Source organism: Tetranychus urticae, chromosome 2 (assembly GCF_039701765.1).
Source record: "Tetranychus urticae isolate SD_2017Ah chromosome 2, NJAU_TeUrti_SD_1.0, whole genome shotgun sequence".
Lineage (NCBI taxonomy): Eukaryota > Metazoa > Arthropoda > Arachnida > Trombidiformes > Tetranychidae > Tetranychus > Tetranychus urticae.
In genome coordinates, this window is record NC_142959.1 from 14,404,296 (window position 1) to 14,423,196 (window position 18,901).

The following is an 18,901-nucleotide window of genomic DNA, read 5'->3' on the forward strand; positions in this document are numbered from 1 at the left end:
TGCATTTTTACGCTTTTCGGTAAAATTACTCAATCCAGAGAACACTCTTCATTAGTTGATGCTGCTTATACAATGTATTTGTATTTGATCGACTACCAAAGAATTGAACAAACTAGAATCAAATGGGTCAGCACACAACCAGTAAGAATCCACGGACTCTATCAAGGTTATCTTTATCCAAAAAATCATTACATGTCTGGACTTATTAATGACATTATGAATTACATTGATGATTGGCCAAAACCTTTGAAAAATGATGTTGCTTTGAAACATTACATGTCAAAGACTCGAAGACAAGAAAAACTGAACAATAGATCTTATGATGAAGCCAATTTTGTCGAACCAATACCAAATCATGACCGTCCAATCCCTTATAAGTTTAACGAGGCAAAATTTCGTTACCTTTGCCGCCCTCGAACCTAATGAAGGACCGATTGCGACTTAGTGGGGGCATCTGTAAGGGATCGACACTACTTTTGCCTCTCTTAATTTACAGTTTGTAATTCAATGTCAACCCCCATTAGTTTAATATCACATGTTTAGCTTTTCTTCCTTTTCCTCTTTACTTAATATAAATACTGGTCAATTTGACCAACAGATTAGATTATGTTTTTCTCTCTCTCTCTTTAAAACTGTGATCAACAAATTGTTAATTGATTGAAGAGGGTATTCTCTCAATACTGTGTTCATCATAATCAACTTAATTTACTTAAAAATAAGTCTAATTACTTATTACCTGTGCTCTTGTGTTAACATTTGATTTACTGGTGACTTAGACATCTCAACTGAAATAAAATAATTTAACCTCAAATTGATTAACAACGTTGATTATACTTAAAGTTATTGAGAAACTGATCTCAGTTGTAAGTCTCTATTCCTCATCCCTGAAGAGACCTTACAATTTTTTTCTCCTCAATTTGGGTTCTGGTAACTTATAATTTACTGATTGTTAAACACTTTAAAAATGAACAGTTGATCAACTACAATTGTACCTTTTGATCCAACATTTGATTAACCTTTTTTTGTTGAATCTCAGTTTTGATCCATTAATCCATCAACAGTTACTCTTCAATGTCTATCATTAAATGAACAGTAGTTGATTGTTCAACTCATCAAGTTGAATCTGGTTCAATATTGACTAATAATACCTGTACATGGTATGATGAAGATGATGGAATGAAGATAAAGATTATTGTTCCTTCTGACGCTATTTTCCATGTAATCTATTCAAACATTGATGATGACAAAAGGATTGAATTGGAAGCAATGATTGAATCAATGATTATCAAGAATGTTAATATAAATAGTAAATCAGGTAAACTTTACCTTTTCCTATTTTCATTTCATTTTCTCATTTTCATCAGGTATTCTTCATTGGATATCTGTTCCTCTTGAAGACCAATGAATAAGTAAATCCCATTTTCAATCTCAATATAAATTGCATGGGAAAATAAACAGTGAATTGGATAATCTTTGTACATATTTTCATTTCCATTGGGTTGAAACATCTTGGAATCAATCTTTACCTTTCAATTGGTTTATTGGAGTAAGATGATGATGATGATGTGGATGGAAATCAATTGCAAATCAATTGCTATCATCATTATCATCTTTTCAATATAATATAAGGTGTTGATGATAAATGATGTTGATTCAAGTGATTCTGATCGTGAAAAAAATAACAACAACATAAGGTGAGTTGAATCTTGAATCTTGTGTAAACTGAATCCATAATAATGTTGACCAAATAATGGATGGCTTTTGATTCATTTGAAAGGCTCAAATCTATTTATGTAAATGAAGGGTAAACATGATTTGACATAACAAATACACATTTATAATAATACATAATAGTAAATATTGAGTGTGTAACAAACAAGTGCACCAAGAAAGTTCAGACCGTGATCAGGATAAAGGCAAGAAATGCCAATGAATTTGAGTAATTGATCAACAAACAAACAAATGATCAACTCAAACCTTTAATTATCAAAACCTTTGATTATAATTGTTGATCCATTGATTATTGGTGAAACGCCTTTAAATCAATTTTTTCGCATTTCACTATTTTGCTGCTTTTCTTGGCTGCTTTGCTTTTTTTCCTGCTCATCAAGCTTGAACAAGCATTTCTTGTTTGTTGTTAGACTTGTCAAAATGATTATCATCATTTGCCATCAAATGATCAGATTTTTCAGATCAACATTTATCCTCCCATTTTTCATCTCCCATGATAATTCATATTTTTTTAAACATTTAAGAAGTGAACAGGGAAAGAAGAAAGTTAAATGGTGAAAATGATGAAAAGGCAAAACCATGTAACCAAAGTAACAAAAGGCATGTCAATGTTGATGAGTTGCTTGAGGTTTGCAAGTTTTTTTTTATCCGCTTTTCTCGTTTTTTGACAGCTCTATTAAAGCTCCATTTTGCTGGTGAAGATGTGAAGATGGTTAAGATGATCGCAATGATTGAAATAGGGCAACTAATTAGTCTAAATTTTGATTTAAATCTCTCTATCATTTCTTGTTCGCCTTCCATCATTTGTCAAGATGAAGACAAGAATACAAAAAAAACGTTTCCTAAAATCACTTAACTCTCATCCCTTCATCATACCTTCATCTCATCATTTTTACCATCCTCATCACCATCTCTTCATTATCATTATGCATTCCTTTGTAAAAAGCAATTGTATTGCTGAACCCATTTTTTGTTAACAATTATTTTACATTTTTGTCATTTGTTTTTGTAATCTTGCTTTTTGCTTCTCAATCCAGTAATGGAATCATCATTAACAGTAATTTGCTTTTCAACTGTTAAGGAATTAGATTGTTTAAGTTTTAAATTAAAATAACTTTACTATTGAATTAACATTATTACATTTTCATCATGTGCTTTCCTTTTTTGATAGCCTTTTCAATTACAATTTCATCCTCTTTAGTATTTTGATTGATGCCTTTTTACATTTGGCACATTCTTAGACAATGTACACTCAAAATTTTAATTAAGCTAATCAGAGTAACTAGTTTTTTTGATACAATTTACAATTAAGAGACAACCATAGAGTTTCATTGTATGGTTAAGGTTAATGTACACTAAACATATTCATTAAGATATTGCAACTTTTTACAGGCTTTATATGTGCTCTGCTTCATTCATCTTGGTGATTCTACCAGAATAGAGGCAGATTAAGAGAAATAATTAATGTGTCTAATCAATGGTTTACATTGATGATAATTAACTTGATGTGAATCATCATACTCATTGCGCTGTGAGAACCTTGGTTAACTTAATGATGATACAATGACAAGAAATTAAGATAATCAAGTTGTCAGTTTTACAATGAAAATATTTGGATAGGAGAGTAAAAAATGGCAGTTAATTAATGTTCTCAAGCAGTCACAATTAAAGTATTATCAGCAAGGATAATGTAGTAAAGACTTAAAACAAAATTCATCTTCATCAAATCGTCCTTTTTATCAGTTGACCCATGAAGTTGAAAAAAAGGTGACTCTGGTCATTTCCTGGCAATCATTGATACACAGATGGACACACGGCAAAAATCAAATGATTGATATATCCTTGTGGGTATTTATTGAGGAATATCCATTGGATGAAACAGTTGATATATTGTATTGTTTCCTTTGATTTGAAAAAAAGAGGGAAAAGAGAAAAAAAATCATTGTAAATAAATAAGTCATAAAATAAATAGATGGTGGAAATGTTTATCCAGTAATTTCCGATTTGAATGAAAACCAGAAAAGGCCTTAATTTTTTGATTGCCTAATTCCCTAATCATTGTTAATGTTGTTGTTATGATTAATATTTGGAAAAGGTCAGTTTGGTTAAATGTTTACCTTTCAGTTGGGTCTTCTCACCTTATTTATAGACATCATCGATTGGTAAGCCTTGGTAACATCAAAGATGAGATATTGAAGAAGCCACAAGCACTAAGGAAAAGTTGTTGACACTTTCAATGAAAAGATCAACATCAGTTTAGGCAAAATAAGGGTCAACTTAATCTCGGTTGATCAAATGACTATTTAACTTTGTTTCCTCGCAATCTAATTAGATCAATACGGTAAATATGGAACCAATAATTTTAAGAAACATTATTTTAGTCAAGTCATACATTCAGAGGTTAAAGAAAAATAGAAAGAAAAGAAAGAAAGGGAAAGAGTTAACCAATTAACATGGATTATCAGTTTTAAGGCGCGATCTATAAATCTGATGGTTTTTGATTTAAAAATTGCAAAATTGTTAGAAATTTTGTTTTTTCAATCTTTTCTTTTGTCGATAAAAATCAGAAAAGTTCAGGGTTCGATTTTGAGACAAAATTAAACAATGTTAAGGTCAATAATGAGGAGATATAAGAGATATATTGAAAGGATCCAGGGTAGGTTACTTGATATTGCATTTTATACGATTTAAAATTAAACATTAGACTAGTTGACTTTTGTACCTGTAACTTGATTCTCAATTGTATTCCTCTCTTCATCCTTCTCATATCATCATCATCATCCTTCTCATTCTCATCATTTTCATCAAGACCTGCCTGTAATCTCTTGTTATATTGTAATATAGTTACCATTGGGTTACAAGCAAATGCCAATCTTGTTTTTGTTAATGGATGGGTAAGATAGTTTAATTTATCTTTAATCCGGTTAAGGGTAACAATTAAGAGCCTTCAAGAGAGTAATAGATAGTGATATAGATAGTGATAAAGATGATGATGATCAAAGAGAAATGAAGGGAGAAAAAGCTTTCCTAAATCAAGGAGGAAACCTAATTTTAAACATTGAAAATGGTGAGTGAGTGAAATGGGAAAGCCTGAGAATCAGATTACAGTTAATTGTCGCACTTAATTTTGATAATCATTCATGAGTTTCTGAGTACACAAATTTTACTCTTAAATGTAAAATCTGATAGGTTCATTTTGTTTTCTTTTATTTTTCCTTATAGTTTACTTGTTATTTTTTTCCTGATGTCTTCTTCATCTCCCATCATCAGCGTCATTTCATTCATCTGCTTTTTTTACTTCTCACTTATTACTTTACCATTACACATTGTTAGTATTGCAAGTCTAAATGCATATCACAATTACAACTATACAATGTTTAAATTGCTCTGGTAATTTAACTGGCAACTGTAAACTTTAAATGGTTCCTTTTTTCCATTTTACACCTTTTGTGTGTGTGTGTGTTTGTTTGTCTGTGTCTGTTTGTTGCACTTTTTTATCCCAATTCAAGGTAAATGAACTTTATCTTTCCAGGTTTTAAGTTTTTCCTTTCATCATTGGTAAACAACAATAACTGTTATTACAGCTATCATTAGCTATCAATACATAATCAGTCTAATTGTCTGCAGTTCCAAGTGCTATTTGGCTTCTGTTTGATGTTGAATACATTTCCAAATCAATAAATAAATACAAAAAGATGTTAATGTTGATGATGATGTGAATGAGGATGCTGATAAAGCCCATGAAAAGGTTTACCTATTGAAAGAGATAAAGAAAAAATAAGGTTAGTTTTCTTATGTAATGTCAACAGAGAAAAAATGCAACATGGAAAGATAATTAGCTTGATATGAGCAATTTGATAAAATAAAAGTAATAATGATAAGAATAATAACGGTAAGTGTTACCTGATGATCACAGTTGATCACACAATTAATGTGAACACAAACAGAGTAAAAGAGGATAAAATTGAATGGAAATAATAGCAAATTAAAGGTAAATCCACAAAGGAATGGTTTTTGTAATGTAATTCCTGTAACATGCTATTTTGGGGTTACTTTATCCATCAGATGGAGATAGCCAAGTTTCCAAGTTTGGCCAAAGATATCATGCTGATCATGAGAATTCAATCTAAGGAAAGAGAAAAAAGAAAAAGAAATCTTATTATATCAGTGGTCAAGAAGTTTGCCTGAAGCTTTGATAGGCACACAGGAGAGGGTAAAGGAAACTGTGATCAACAATTAGGAATACGGATGATGAAAGAAAGCTGATGAGTAGAGATGAAATGAAACAGAATCAGAATGTAAAAGATGGTGAAACACGCAGAAACAAGAAAAAAGGTAAAACCGAGTGAAAGGTTTTACTTCTCTTTTTAATTGTAATTTGCAGCGGATCATTAGTTTATCTAATACAAAGTAACATTTGAATTGAAGGTAAAAATAGATTAAATCCTAGGTTTGTTAGCTGGTGTGCAATAAATTAAACACAAATAAAACAAAACACAATCAAGATTACAATTCAGTGAACCAGATCAGCTGGTTAATGGAAAGGTATAGTCTAACATTTCCAATGTGGTCAAAGTGATTGACATGAAAGTCAAATGGTTGAAACTCATCTCTTCACGTTTTATATAACACATGCATTCACTTGTTTTGTTGTAACATCAAGGCCGGTAAATTGTAAGTTTGACATAACAATCAATGTTTAACAATAAAAATGAAATAAGTGAATAACGATTTAAACACAATAAAAATTATACAATGTAAAATGGAAAGGAAAAAAAGCTAAAACTTGCCACAAAAGAAAAGCTTTTTGTTAGTAACGGTCGTAATCAAGTAACAGCCCCTGATCATGTGAAAGGTTTGGTAAAATTTAAAATTTGAAACCGTTTAAATTGAAAGTGAAAAATTTGATTGACTTGCACGAAAAGCCAATTTTTACCATTAATTTAATCAAGTTAATCAATATTAAACCATTGACCATTAGTATTTTACTTGCTTGTAATCAACATTGTTCCAGTTTTACTTTGATATGCTTTGTTTTCACTCTCAACCAGTTATAAACTCCATTCTGTCTTCAACTCTCTCTCTCTGTAAGTTACAAATTGCGTGAACAAAACTGCTAAACTGTTAACCCAAAATCTTTTGGGTTTAATCAAAGGTACTTTTGATGATGATGATGATTTTTTCAGTTCACCTTCTTACTCATCTCATCCTTATAACCAATCTTCATCTGACCATTTGATAAATTTGATTATGATTTGACTCCACCTTGAAAATGGTTCTTCATTTTTCTTCTCCTTCAATTTTTCCTGATTTTTTGATTCCTCATCATCATCATTTACACAAGCCTACAGTTTCATGGGAAAGCAACAATTTATCAGCTGATTGCGTGATTAGTGAATCACAAGCAAGTCACAATTAAACCTCACCTATGTATACATAATATTTAATCAAATCAGTCAAGAACCCGAAATGGAAAAGGAAAAGTGAAAAGTACAAATTATAACTAAGGTTTGGTTTTTTTTCATTTTAATATTATAAAATAATTTTTAATATACAAAATTGGATAACGCAAGTAAAACATTAATTCAGACACAATTAATGTTATCTTCAATTATCATGTGGTTTTGGTTAATGATGATGATTGCACTCTGTACCATTTACAGTTAAACTTTCAACCATCAAGAAAGGTAAAATTGTGTATTAAATTGTAAACATAATTAGGGCATAATATTGATAATAACTGAGTGTTGATTGTTTTACTTTAATGATTGATTCATTAGTACTAGACAAGATGCAATCTTTTTCATTCAAATCGCTTAGATTCATCATTACAATTACATGATGAATGATTTACCATGAACCGATTAACCTTTAAACTTGATTAATTAAGGTCCACTTGATCTGTAGAAACAATTAAATTGATTCCAATCAATTATCACTAATTGCAAGATTAAATTGTTTTAATTTAATAAGTAGTTTCGCAAAGGAAACTCAACTTGAACCAGTTTAGACAAAAGGTTGATTAAATGACTACAATTAATGAATCTCAATGAGTTAAGATTGTCAAGGTATTGAAGGAAAATTAAATTAATGATTGACCATCAATCAACAGATTAAACTTGCCTGTTAATCAAGTTTAACCAAAGGATAATGAATAATGAAATCAGAGTAATCTGATTGAATTTAAAGTAAAAACTCAAACATTGAGTCACAACTGTGATAATTATTCAATCATTGTAGATAATAGCTTAACCCATAATGATGATTAACAGTCTCATAATAATCAATTTGCGTGCAATCATTGGATGTAAAAATAATGGAAAATGTTATCCCAATGATTCTGTAAATATCATGATAATTCAAAGTGTGGAGAAAAGTAAACACCAAAGAAAAGGTTGATTCAGGGAAAAGATTAATAATCAATTTAACTACTAACCAAGTAAAATGGATTGTTTTTGCGTTCTAAATGATGTGATAATAGTTTTTCATTATAAATATTATCATAACTTATAGCAATAAATTATCATTTGCAGTTGAAAACAAGTGAAAAAAGTATAATAAGAAATGGTTGAGTAAAAAAATGTAAACTTTAACAGTTTTCAACTGTAAAAATGGATGATAATTTATTCAACCAAAATTGAACTCTTTTCCTAACAGTTGCCTACTGTCAACAGCAAATTTAATATCACATAATTCAACAAATTGATAAAAATGATTTTCTATTTTCTATTATATCTAGGATACAAGCTTTTGGCTGAAGGAAATCAAAGAAACGATTTGAATACGATGTAACCTTATGCAAACAAAACGAGGCTAAAAAATGATGGAAAAATATTACATTTTCAATGGAAAGAAGCTAAATGGGAATCAAAAAAACGTTTAGCAAGATCAACAGTGATTTAAGCTGTTTTTTAAAGGATTAACTTGGATTAAGAGGAGCGCTTTTTTGTGATGAGTCTCATTGGGAACCATAAATATTTACAAGAGGCCAACAACAAGGCAATTGAAGAAGGAAAAACGGAATTGTAAAATAAAAAGGATCCCCAAAAAATAGAGAAGAGGAAAAGATGATTACAAGCTTGAATCTGAACGGATATTGATGTTTAAAACTCGATTCAACTGTAACAAAGATTAGGCTGGATAACGAAACTGGTCTTTCAGTTGTCAGTGTGATAAAAGGACGGCGACAACAACGTTAATCCAAGGAGGATGTTGAACATGCAAATGTGTCTCCAAGAGGCTTGTTAATATTGTCAACAAAGGTGCTGTTGTTATTGTTTACGGTGGTTTGGAATCCGATTCAAGATGTGGTTCCTCCTCTTCACCCACACTTGGGTTAATTGTGACAGAAGAAGAAATTATCTAAAAAAACTTAATTTCTAAAATCAATGGAGTGAGTGGCAAAGTTGCTTATCATTAGGCCTTATAATCATCAGCTTCATCAGCATCATGATTATCCTCTCTTATGTGCTGTTTATGTTTTTCATTTATCTATTTGATGGTCCATTGACTTAATCAATCAACCTTAAATTGTATCATTATTATTTACCTTTGCTTTCTAAAAAGGAAAGGGAGAAAAGGGAAAAACAAAAAAAGCTGTTGGCTGCCAAAAACGCTCATTTTCACCTCTAACCAACACAGTGGAAAGATCTGTTGTTGATGATTACACTGAGAGAAGGAGAAACAAAATTTGCATCCAAAGAGTATCATCAAAATAGCTGTAAAATGATGATGCAGGATGGCAAAAGGAGAAAGTTTCATCTCAACCATAATTTTAATTTACATTCTATGGATAAAAAGAACGAGAAATTTAATATGGAAAACGCCACAATGATGATAAGGATGAGGAAAATGTTTCAATGGTAAAGCAAGGAATGAAAAGACGATAAGAATATGGCTAATTTGGTGAAACTAATTTGCTGTTTAATCGGCCTGCAGATTGTTCAATATTTAATCTATCCGTTCATTTGGAAATCAAATTTTCAAACCGAGCAGAGGATGAAAAGAAAGATGATGAACAAGGATGAGGGAGTGAGAAATGAAAAAAAGATGAAACCTGAAAACGCAAATAATGTCATTATTTTTCCAAAGCTTCATTCGCTTTGCTGTAACCTTTCCAACTATTCAAATCTAATGGTTGGCAAAAAAGGTCGAATGACCTGGGTCAACTTGGAACGTCGTTTAAATGGCTTTCAAAGATGGGATGAAGCAAAAAATGCAAGGAAATGCAAACAAACGCCGTAAAAAAGTACAAAGAGTCGAAAGTTGCTGTTAAATGAATTATAATATTTTGCCATCGACAGTCAACTGTATTTACTCAACCATAAACTAGTTACCTAAACAACAAGAGTCAATATTAAATGTTGAAGAGAGTAAAATGTTTCAATGTAATCAATCTAGAGAAAAGCAAAGATGAAGAATCTATTCCAATAACATTCCTTAATGTAAAATATAATATATAACAGGGAAGGGAAAAATTTTACAGTCAGTATCAAAAAAAAAAGAGGAGACAGGAGAAGAAGTAGATTGAAGAGTAAAATCATTGAACCATTTTGCTGCTCTTGGGTCAATATAATGGCCCTTTTTTTGCTGACTACTCACCATCACCATACAACCTTTAAGGTACCAAATACGATGACAATTTACATTACCAAGTTATCGATGTAAATATGTGTCAACTCTTATTGTTATTATCACCATTATTATTAACATTATCATCATTAATATAACTGGGATTTTGCTTCTCAATACAAATTTTGCTGTTTCCTTTTCAAAGTTTCACTTGAAATATCTTTTTCTTCCTCTTCTTTCCTTTTCTTGCCATTTAGCTTTTTTTTATTGATTCTATGATAATGTGAATGAATATTATTATTACTATTATTGTATTATCATCCAGATGCTGAGTGATTCTTTGATTGTTATATACATTGTCTGTTAAGAGTCTATTCACACACACACAGAGACTGGTTAAGGTGGTTTAAAAAAAGGACAATTTAATGATATCAAGTAGTTAACAGTTTTTTGTTGTACTCACAAGATCTATATTTTTACCATTTATTGTTACGAGTTGATTGATTGTTAATAATGATTGGTAACAATCAAGGTGTTGTTGTGGTTTTAATGGTAAACATTTAGATATTACAAAAAAACATTGAACACTTTTTGGTCATTTTGTTTTGTTCACCATAAAAATGTAATTCAAAAGTTGACCAGTTTATGTTGCTTTAATTGTCACATCAACTAACCGTTACTAATGTTGATCTAGTCTAAATGATTAAACAATTGTTAATCTAGTTTTAATGGTTAATTATTTGCCATCTTTTGCTTCATTTGTGTCTCCACATTATTCAAACTTCAACTTGATCCTCTCGCCAAATTGTTTAATAATTGCAACAATTAAAAGTAAATTAGCCAAAGTGTAATTCATTATTTTATAATTAGACTTGAAGAGACAAAATGTTCATCTTTGAACTCAATTTGTTTTACCAATTTGTCGATTTGAATCAGTTTTACCTCTTTTCTTGATTATTGTAATCAATGGTAAATACAATCAAATGAATTGCCTCTAATGAAACTTCATTATATGATTGTTGAACACGTAAATTGTGAGAAACAAAAGGTTTTAATTGTTTACAACCTTTTGTTTTATTTTGCAGTTTCAAAGGTGAAACATGAAGTAAAACTGCAAAATTGTCTGTTGATTGTGGATCCTTTTTTTTAATACTTATTTTCATTAAATAAATTTGTATTATTAACATTATTATATTATTTGATGAGGCAGTTGAAACACGCAATAAAACAATCAGTAACACATCAGTATTGTGATGGAAAGATGGTACAAGAAAAAAACGCATTGAATAAGCATTGGATGAAGGTAAACACACACACACATAGTAATACACATAAGATTACAATGGTTCACAGAATTTGTTATTTAATTATCATTTAATGGTATACAATTTAGGGCAACTGTTTAAATAAACTAACAATAGGTTGAAGCAACGTAAAAAAAGGTAAAAGTTGTATGTTAATCAGTCACAATTAATTCATTTTAAAAGGCCTAAACAAAACAAATCAACCTACAGATTGTATTACAGAGGTTAAGTTGAGTGAAAAAAAAACAAAACAGTAAGGTAAGCAAAATTAACATTTGACTGCGTGATATAAAGATTTACGGATGAAGATTATGAGGATGAGAATCATGATGATAATGATAAAAGTAAAGGTGAATTAGTGGTTTCCAAAGGTACCATTGTACAGTCAATTCCATAATTTTTGGGATGTCCTTTTTTACACCATCAGGTTGACTACATTTTCAAAGGTAATCACGAATCTTATGCTAGCTTGATTCTTGACTCATTATCTGCCTCTTTTCCCTCCTTTGCCTTTACCTTTCCTCCTCGGTACGTTTGTCACACAGAATGGTCATGAACCGTTGAGATGGATCCCTCCAGGCCATGTATTACAATTTATATTAAATAATAAATGAAAGGATAATCAAACTGGATTACGGTTGTGCTGTTGTTGGCGGGTTGCTCCTGTTGCTGTGTGTTCACATCATACTTGAGTCGCTGTGGCATCAATTAGGGCCGAGTCCGAGTAAATTGTAACCTCATGTAACTTTGCCAGAAACTGGATTGAAATTAACACGATTGGTGGACCGACTCGCGTGGGTGCTTGTACAATCATCAATTAGTATATTAGGAATATAAAATGAGCTGAGAGTCTGAAAGAGAGTCAAAAGACATTCATCATTATTATTGTTATTATGGGCCACACACACAATTATTATAACTTTAAAATGTATGTAAACTTGCCTTTTTTTTGAATCAGTTGTTCCTTCCAGTTGTTGTTGTTGTTGTTATGCTAAACGTTGATACTGAATTTAATTAACTCAATCTCATTTATATTTACATTGGTAACAACAATACATTGTTTCCTCCTTTTTAGCACGCTTTACCATCACTGTGAATGTACAACAATCAACTCCTCCTTCAACAGCACTACTGAATCAAGGTTTAAAGATGAGAAATTGAATTGGTTATGATGATGAGGAGGCTGATGGAGATGATGATCAACATTGGATATGGTGAGTTTTTGTCTGGATTGCCTGGAGGTTGAAGAGGAAGAAAAATAATTTACCATAAAATATAAGACAAAACAATTCATGTTTACACTCTTCATGGACATTGAAATGCTTTATAATAACTAAATTATTGAACAATAATGAAATTATTAATAAAGATAATTTGAATAAAGCCAAGCTAACCATTCATTTTGAACGGTCAAAGTAATCAGTTGAAGTAAATTCAATTTATACAATAACACAGCTGATTCCTTAAGGCCTAACCTATTCAATCTTTGTCCATTAACTTTTTACATCCTAATTCAATCCTTACAGAGTATTTAACCAACAATAATTCAATTAATCTCTGCACTTTGATTGTCCTTTTACAATTGATTAATGCTGTGTGTGTGTGTAAGTATTAAAATTGTAACAATGCTCAAAATGAACCTCTTTTTTTGGCCCAAAAAAATGTTGTCTAAAAGGAATGACAAAACTGAAAATCCTTTAATGTTATGAACATTGAAAGAGAGGCCAAAGAAAATACTGTTCATCCTGTCAACATGAAATCTTTTCAGTATTTATTTAAAGACATTGTCTTCGTCATCTCTTTGTTTCAGCTTAAATTATGGACCAAAAATGTTCATCTTCATCTTCTTTCTCCTTTACCATCATCATATTTATCATCTGTTATCAACTCACAACTTTTCACTGTTATTGTCTTGAAAAATGCTCTTCATATTTCTTCCTTTTTGTCCTCCTCCATATTGACATATAGTTTATTATGCGGAGAAAGATAATGATGATGAGAATGACGAGAATGATGAAGATGAAAGAGACAAAAGAAACTCTTGTTTCGATAATGGATTTTGATAAAAGCTGATTTAACTTCATCATCTTTTGTCTATCTTTGAATATTTACTTCAACCATCTTCTCTGGCTTTTCTTCCTTCTCCAAAACTCACTTCTTTAAAGAGGATAATCAGGCGAAATATGATAAACCATTAACAATAACAATGCCAGATTAAATATTCTCAGAATTTTCTACCGTTCCAAAGAGCAGATCAACATGAAGATGAGTCTAATAAAGAGAGAGAGAGAGAAATATTGTAAAAAAATATTTCAAAGCTTATTCCATTACCGTATTGATGCACCTCTCCAGGTTACCCTTTTCATGGAGCATTATTTAAATTGAAGTAAGAAGCACAAAATTGGTAACGGTAATCAAGGATTAATATTGTTTCTTGTTTGCCATGTAAAGAACCTGGTTAAGCCTTAACCATTAATCCGCTCAATCGAACCTCTTTTAGATTGTAGTTACTCCTTGTGTTATTATAATGCTTGGTTGATTCCAATGGCTCAGCCAAATAATCCGATGTTGTTGTTTGTCAGGCAATACAGCAGCGGCAACCAAAAAAAGTAGATGAAGTTTGAAGAGCTGAGATGATAAGCCAATCTTTAATGTGTTATCAATTCCTGGATCACCATGATTCCAATTACTTTTATTTACATTTATGCTATTCAATTGACATTAATTGAATGATACAAATCTGAAAGAAGATTGAAATTGAATTAGATTTAATATGAGATTAAAAAAAAGCATTTAGACTTATCAATATTACCCTTTTTACATTTTTATATTAACAATACAATTAAACCTCTTGCTGGTCTATTTGTAAGTTGCCATTGTACTTTGGATGGAACAGTTAATTATTGATTGAAGAATGAAAGTTACATTAAGCATCATTACTGATCCAGGTTAATCAGATTCAATCAATTCTTGCCATGCATTTGATCATTCACTTTGTTTACCAAAGATTCTGTAAAGGTAAAAGCTATGAGGAAAGGTTTGAAAACAAGTAAAGGCTTAATGTTTCCAGTATGTTAATGTTAAATCATCTGTTGACACAATTTTTTAAGCTTTTTTTTCGTCTCCAACAGACTTTTTCTTGTATTTATAACAATTGTATCTCAACTTTTGATTTGGCTTTGAAATTATTATTAGAATCGGTATGATGTTTGGGTCATTATTTGATTCAGCTGAGTAATGATGGTTGAACATGACAGTGTTTTGTTTGTTCATTGATTTAGATTGAGGATTGTTTTCAATTGGGTTATTCAATGAACGAAACAAGACTCAGAAAAGAGACGAAAATTATTGCTTGATAACAAAAACATAATCTCTTAGATGAGAAGAGAAAAAGATGCGAAAAAGGAAGAAATGAGAAGAAACAAGATTACGGTTGATGGAAACAATTCACGAGAATTCATTGAAAGCTTATGTTGAATCTCTTTTTTTTCTTCTTCCTTATGCAAAAAGCTTTCAGGGTTGGAGAAGACAAAAGAAATGTTGATCCATTGGTTTACATGTTTACTTGGTTGTTTTTGCAGAATTATCTTTCATCCTTTTCCATCTTCATCGTCGTCATCATCTAAGCATGAGAGAAGAAAGAGGAAAAAAGAGAATGAAAATGTTGCAAGTGACAGATAAATGCGTATACAGATCAATCAAAACAGCAATACAGAGAGAATCAAAGGCAATCCAATGGCAACATTGCAATGGATCTTATTTCAATCAAGTTAACCATAACCATGTAATACAGTGACGATCCCAAGCTACAAGGCGAAAGTAAAAGAGAGAAGAAATGAGACAAAAAAAATAAAAGGATGACAATGATGATCAAGTAAAATGGGTGGCAAGGAGAAGAAAAAACATGATTGAGATTCAATAGATGATACATAAAATAGATTCTCGCTGGACAATTAGAAATAAATAGTGATATTAGAGTCTAGTTGATTGGAGAGAATAAGGAAAGTAAAACTGGAAACAGGTCAATGGGAAGAGTAAATGATGGACACAAGTACAAAGAGAGGTAATAAAGAGAGGTAAGGAAAAGTAGGATGAGAGGATAAAAGTGGGTAAATGTAATATGCAAGTCTATTACCTTGAATATGTCCGAAATTAGCGAAGGATGCAGGATTGATGAGCCAAGAATGGATAGATGGTATATTAAGGAAATCCCATGTGAGTGTAGTTACCAGGAGGGTAAACCTCGTCTTCTTGTTCAATTGTTGCTGATTTTCTTCCATCTCGTCTTTATCTTCTTGTTGCTCTTCTTCAACATCTTTTCTTTACTATTTTTCTTGAATGGTTTTTACATTAAAAAAACTCATTCTTTTTTTGCTGAAAAAAAGCTAAATTGTGTAGCCTAAGGTGTAGACCCCATGCGGAACCGACAGAATCAACGGGAGTGGTTACTTCATTTTTAGAGCCAATTTTGATTTTATATTTATTTCCTTAGCCACTTGAAGAGGAAAAATTACTCTCAATTTAGCCTTTTCTTCTCGAAAATTTTCCCTTTCTTTTACTTTCTTATTATTTTCTTTTCCATCATCTTGACTCTGCCAACAGGTATGTTACTCTACATGGCATAAGGCTAATGGAAAAGGTAAGGTAAAAGACATTCAATAGGAAATAATAGGTAATTTATAAAAAAGGTGTTGGGCAGTTTCAACATTTAGAGTAAAATTACTTTCAGCTTTACTCTAAGCTATTGATGAATAAAGTGTGTATTAAATTCAATGAGGTTGCTCGCAATTATGATTGGACCAAATCAATGCTGACTTACAGAGACTTTTTAGACAGACCTTAAACAGGGAAAACTTGACCTGACTCAACAATCTTTTATATTCATCGATTGACTTGACTGGTTCCTTTCGCATTTAGACTGATCTAGTGAAAATTACATCTTAAACAACTCTAGAGTCAAGTCAATCCTAACCTTTATTGGCCAAGTTTTCAATCAATCTATTTAACTAACTGAGCCCATTTCCAGTTTAGTGATGCTCAAATTCACAAACCTTAAAAGATATTACCTTTAGCTTAGAGTTCAGAGTTTGAGGAAATGATTAAATACATTTTAAACCTTTAACTTGATCTATTAACCTAGAAAAGGAGAGTCTATGGGTTGACTGGTTATTGGGTAAGCGGTGAGATAATTAAATTTGAAAATTAACTTTGATTTTGTTGAGGATTGGTTTAATATGTTGAATTGTAGTGAAATAAAATTTAGATGAAATTGAAGAATTGGATTAAGGAGGTAAAAAGCAAGTGAACTGCAAAAAATAAGGTAATGCATTACATTGGCAGATTTGAATTGAGAGTTGAATTGTAATCATTTTTAGAAAGTTTACAATCTTTCAATTGATTTTAATAGATTGTTCATTTTGTGAATTTTATCTTTATTTTTACTATTTTTACTGAAGGAAACAAATTATAACAATCTTCATAATCATGAATAGATATGATTTAATTATGAGGAGTTATTTTTTCCAGTCAAGGATGAAATTGAACAGATTTTGTTTATCCTTCCATCTTTGTATATATTAAATCAACAATTTGAAAGGTGATTACATGTAAGTATATTGGTTTAGCTCATGTTTAGAGTTACAGAGAAAAAAACTAACAATATAAAGACAATTATAGTAATCATAAGCTGTGGACAGATGAAGATAAAAAACAACGAGCTACGCCTGAAAAGAAAAATTATTATCTAGTTGACGGTGGAAGTGACAGTGATGATGATGATAGGAATGGCGTTGGTGATTGTAACACGCGAATCACGAACAGCCAAACAAAAGTCTTTGGTTAAATTGCCGATGTTAAGCTGAACCCAGTGTTAAAATTGATGATCGGTTCAACTTTTTGATGCTCTTTTTGCCTTTTTACTCTCATCTCTTCACTTTATTTGACGACCCATCGCCCAAATCTTGATGAAAAGCATCTTAAGTGTGAAAAATAAAGGTGCCAATTTGGTAGACACAATTACGTGCTTGACAGCCATTGAGTGTTCCTTTGGTTAGCTCCTTCTTTCGCCTGTTGTGGTATGAGAGAGAGAGAGAAAGAGAGAAGAAAAAAATGAAAAATATAAACATATAATAGTCAAACATTATACCGAAAAGGCCATATTGGTAATGATGAGGATACATAAGTAGTGGTTAGTGGTGATGTTGAGTGTTGTGTGAAAACAGGAATCTGGAGTTGCACAGGTAAATGAATAAATAAGGTTGTGAGGAAGATGAAAGGAAAGGTTGATGAAGTAAAGTTTGCGGGAAAATAAATGGGCGTATTATAATAAGGAGAGAGAAAGAAAGAGAAGCAAAAAAGAGATCGAGATCAATGGGAAAAAATAATACTCACAGTAATACACAGAGTGAAAGAGTCCATAAATATAAATGTTGGCCTGAAATGAAATGAAAAAAGGGAAATGCAGAAAATTAAAATGAAATATATTGAGTCAGTTGGATATTACAAGTTACTTTCAGTTTATTTCTCAGAGTATACACCGAGATCGAACCAGAAACATACAGTTTATTCAATACAATTGAATTTCAATGATTGTTCAACATTAAGGGTTGTTTACAACTTACCCTTGGCTAGAGAGTTGCCATAGGAACAATTTAAGGGGTGAAGTTGAAATTGAAGTCGGGTTTGACTGGTCAAAGGTTTGTTTTTATTGTATTATCAGTCTTAATGGTGAATAAAGAAGAGGATGAAGATGGGTAATATTGAGTCATGAGGATGAGCAAGATGATGATTAAAAGAGGAGTCAGGAGAGCGGCAGGGAAGGAAGGATGAATGAATGGTTGGATTGAGAGTAAATTACTATTATTTAATAATTTAGAGTTAACCAAATACAGATGATGACAATGGTAGAGTTGAGGATGTTTTATTTGGTCATCAGTAATTCACTGATTTACGGTTGATGATTATCATGAAAGCTGATATTTTTCATTTACTTCAGAGAATGATAAAATGTTCCAGTTTTGTAAACTACAAACTGTAACAGTTAAACGTTGAATATTTCAAATCTAAATCAACTGCAATCAAGATCAAAAGCTTATTCTTGGTAAACAGTGGACCCACTGCAAACGTTTTTGTAATTAGCCAAAATATTTTGAATAAAATTGCACTTTTTCGTGGAAATTAAATTGGTAATCAAATATCTTTGTTTACTGGGTTCATTCATTGCCATTGCATTGCTTTTAATCAAACACACAGTTTTGACAAACATCTTGATCAATAAGTAGAGAGCGTTTAAACCA

The 18,901-nt window shown here is 31.2% G+C and overlaps 4 long non-coding RNA genes across 14 annotated transcripts; 1 reads left to right on the forward strand and 3 right to left on the reverse strand.

Moving 5' to 3' along the window:
- Nucleotides 1-2,829: 2,829 nt before the first annotated feature.
- LOC107370253 (uncharacterized) lies at nucleotides 2,830-4,120 on the reverse strand. 2 transcript variants are annotated; one of them, XR_003082629.2, is made up of 2 exons: nucleotides 3,870-4,120; nucleotides 2,830-3,633 (listed from the first exon to the last, which is right to left on the reverse strand). It is a non-coding gene; the product is annotated as an uncharacterized LOC107370253 (long non-coding RNA). The 2 variants fall into 2 exon arrangements; XR_003082628.2 differs by having other exon boundaries at nucleotides 3,849-4,120.
- A 2,505-nt stretch (nucleotides 4,121-6,625) lies between these two features.
- Nucleotides 6,626-10,488, forward strand: LOC112539059 (uncharacterized). Its single transcript, XR_016199156.1, has 3 exons — nucleotides 6,626-6,818; nucleotides 7,076-7,239; nucleotides 8,471-10,488. It is a non-coding gene; the product is annotated as an uncharacterized LOC112539059 (long non-coding RNA).
- Nucleotides 10,489-11,657: 1,169 nt separating this feature from the next.
- Nucleotides 11,658-15,972, reverse strand: LOC107369927 (uncharacterized). 3 transcript variants are annotated; one of them, XR_016199154.1, is made up of 8 exons: nucleotides 15,742-15,972; nucleotides 15,298-15,412; nucleotides 15,038-15,228; nucleotides 14,419-14,616; nucleotides 14,098-14,346; nucleotides 13,762-13,877; nucleotides 12,549-12,841; nucleotides 11,658-12,457 (listed from the first exon to the last, which is right to left on the reverse strand). It is a non-coding gene; the product is annotated as an uncharacterized LOC107369927 (long non-coding RNA). The 3 variants fall into 3 exon arrangements; XR_016199155.1 differs by having other exon boundaries at nucleotides 13,719-13,877; XR_016199153.1 differs by having other exon boundaries at nucleotides 13,951-14,346.
- A 1,577-nt stretch (nucleotides 15,973-17,549) lies between these two features.
- On the reverse strand, nucleotides 17,550-18,368 carry LOC107368524 (uncharacterized). Of its 8 annotated transcripts, none has more exons than XR_016199189.1 (4): nucleotides 18,227-18,368; nucleotides 17,997-18,039; nucleotides 17,752-17,831; nucleotides 17,550-17,672 (listed from the first exon to the last, which is right to left on the reverse strand). It is a non-coding gene; the product is annotated as an uncharacterized LOC107368524 (long non-coding RNA). The 8 variants fall into 8 exon arrangements; XR_016199190.1 differs by lacking the exon at nucleotides 18,227-18,368 and adding an exon at nucleotides 18,165-18,224; XR_016199188.1 differs by lacking the exon at nucleotides 18,227-18,368 and adding an exon at nucleotides 18,116-18,224.
- Nucleotides 18,369-18,901: the final 533 nt, after the last annotated feature.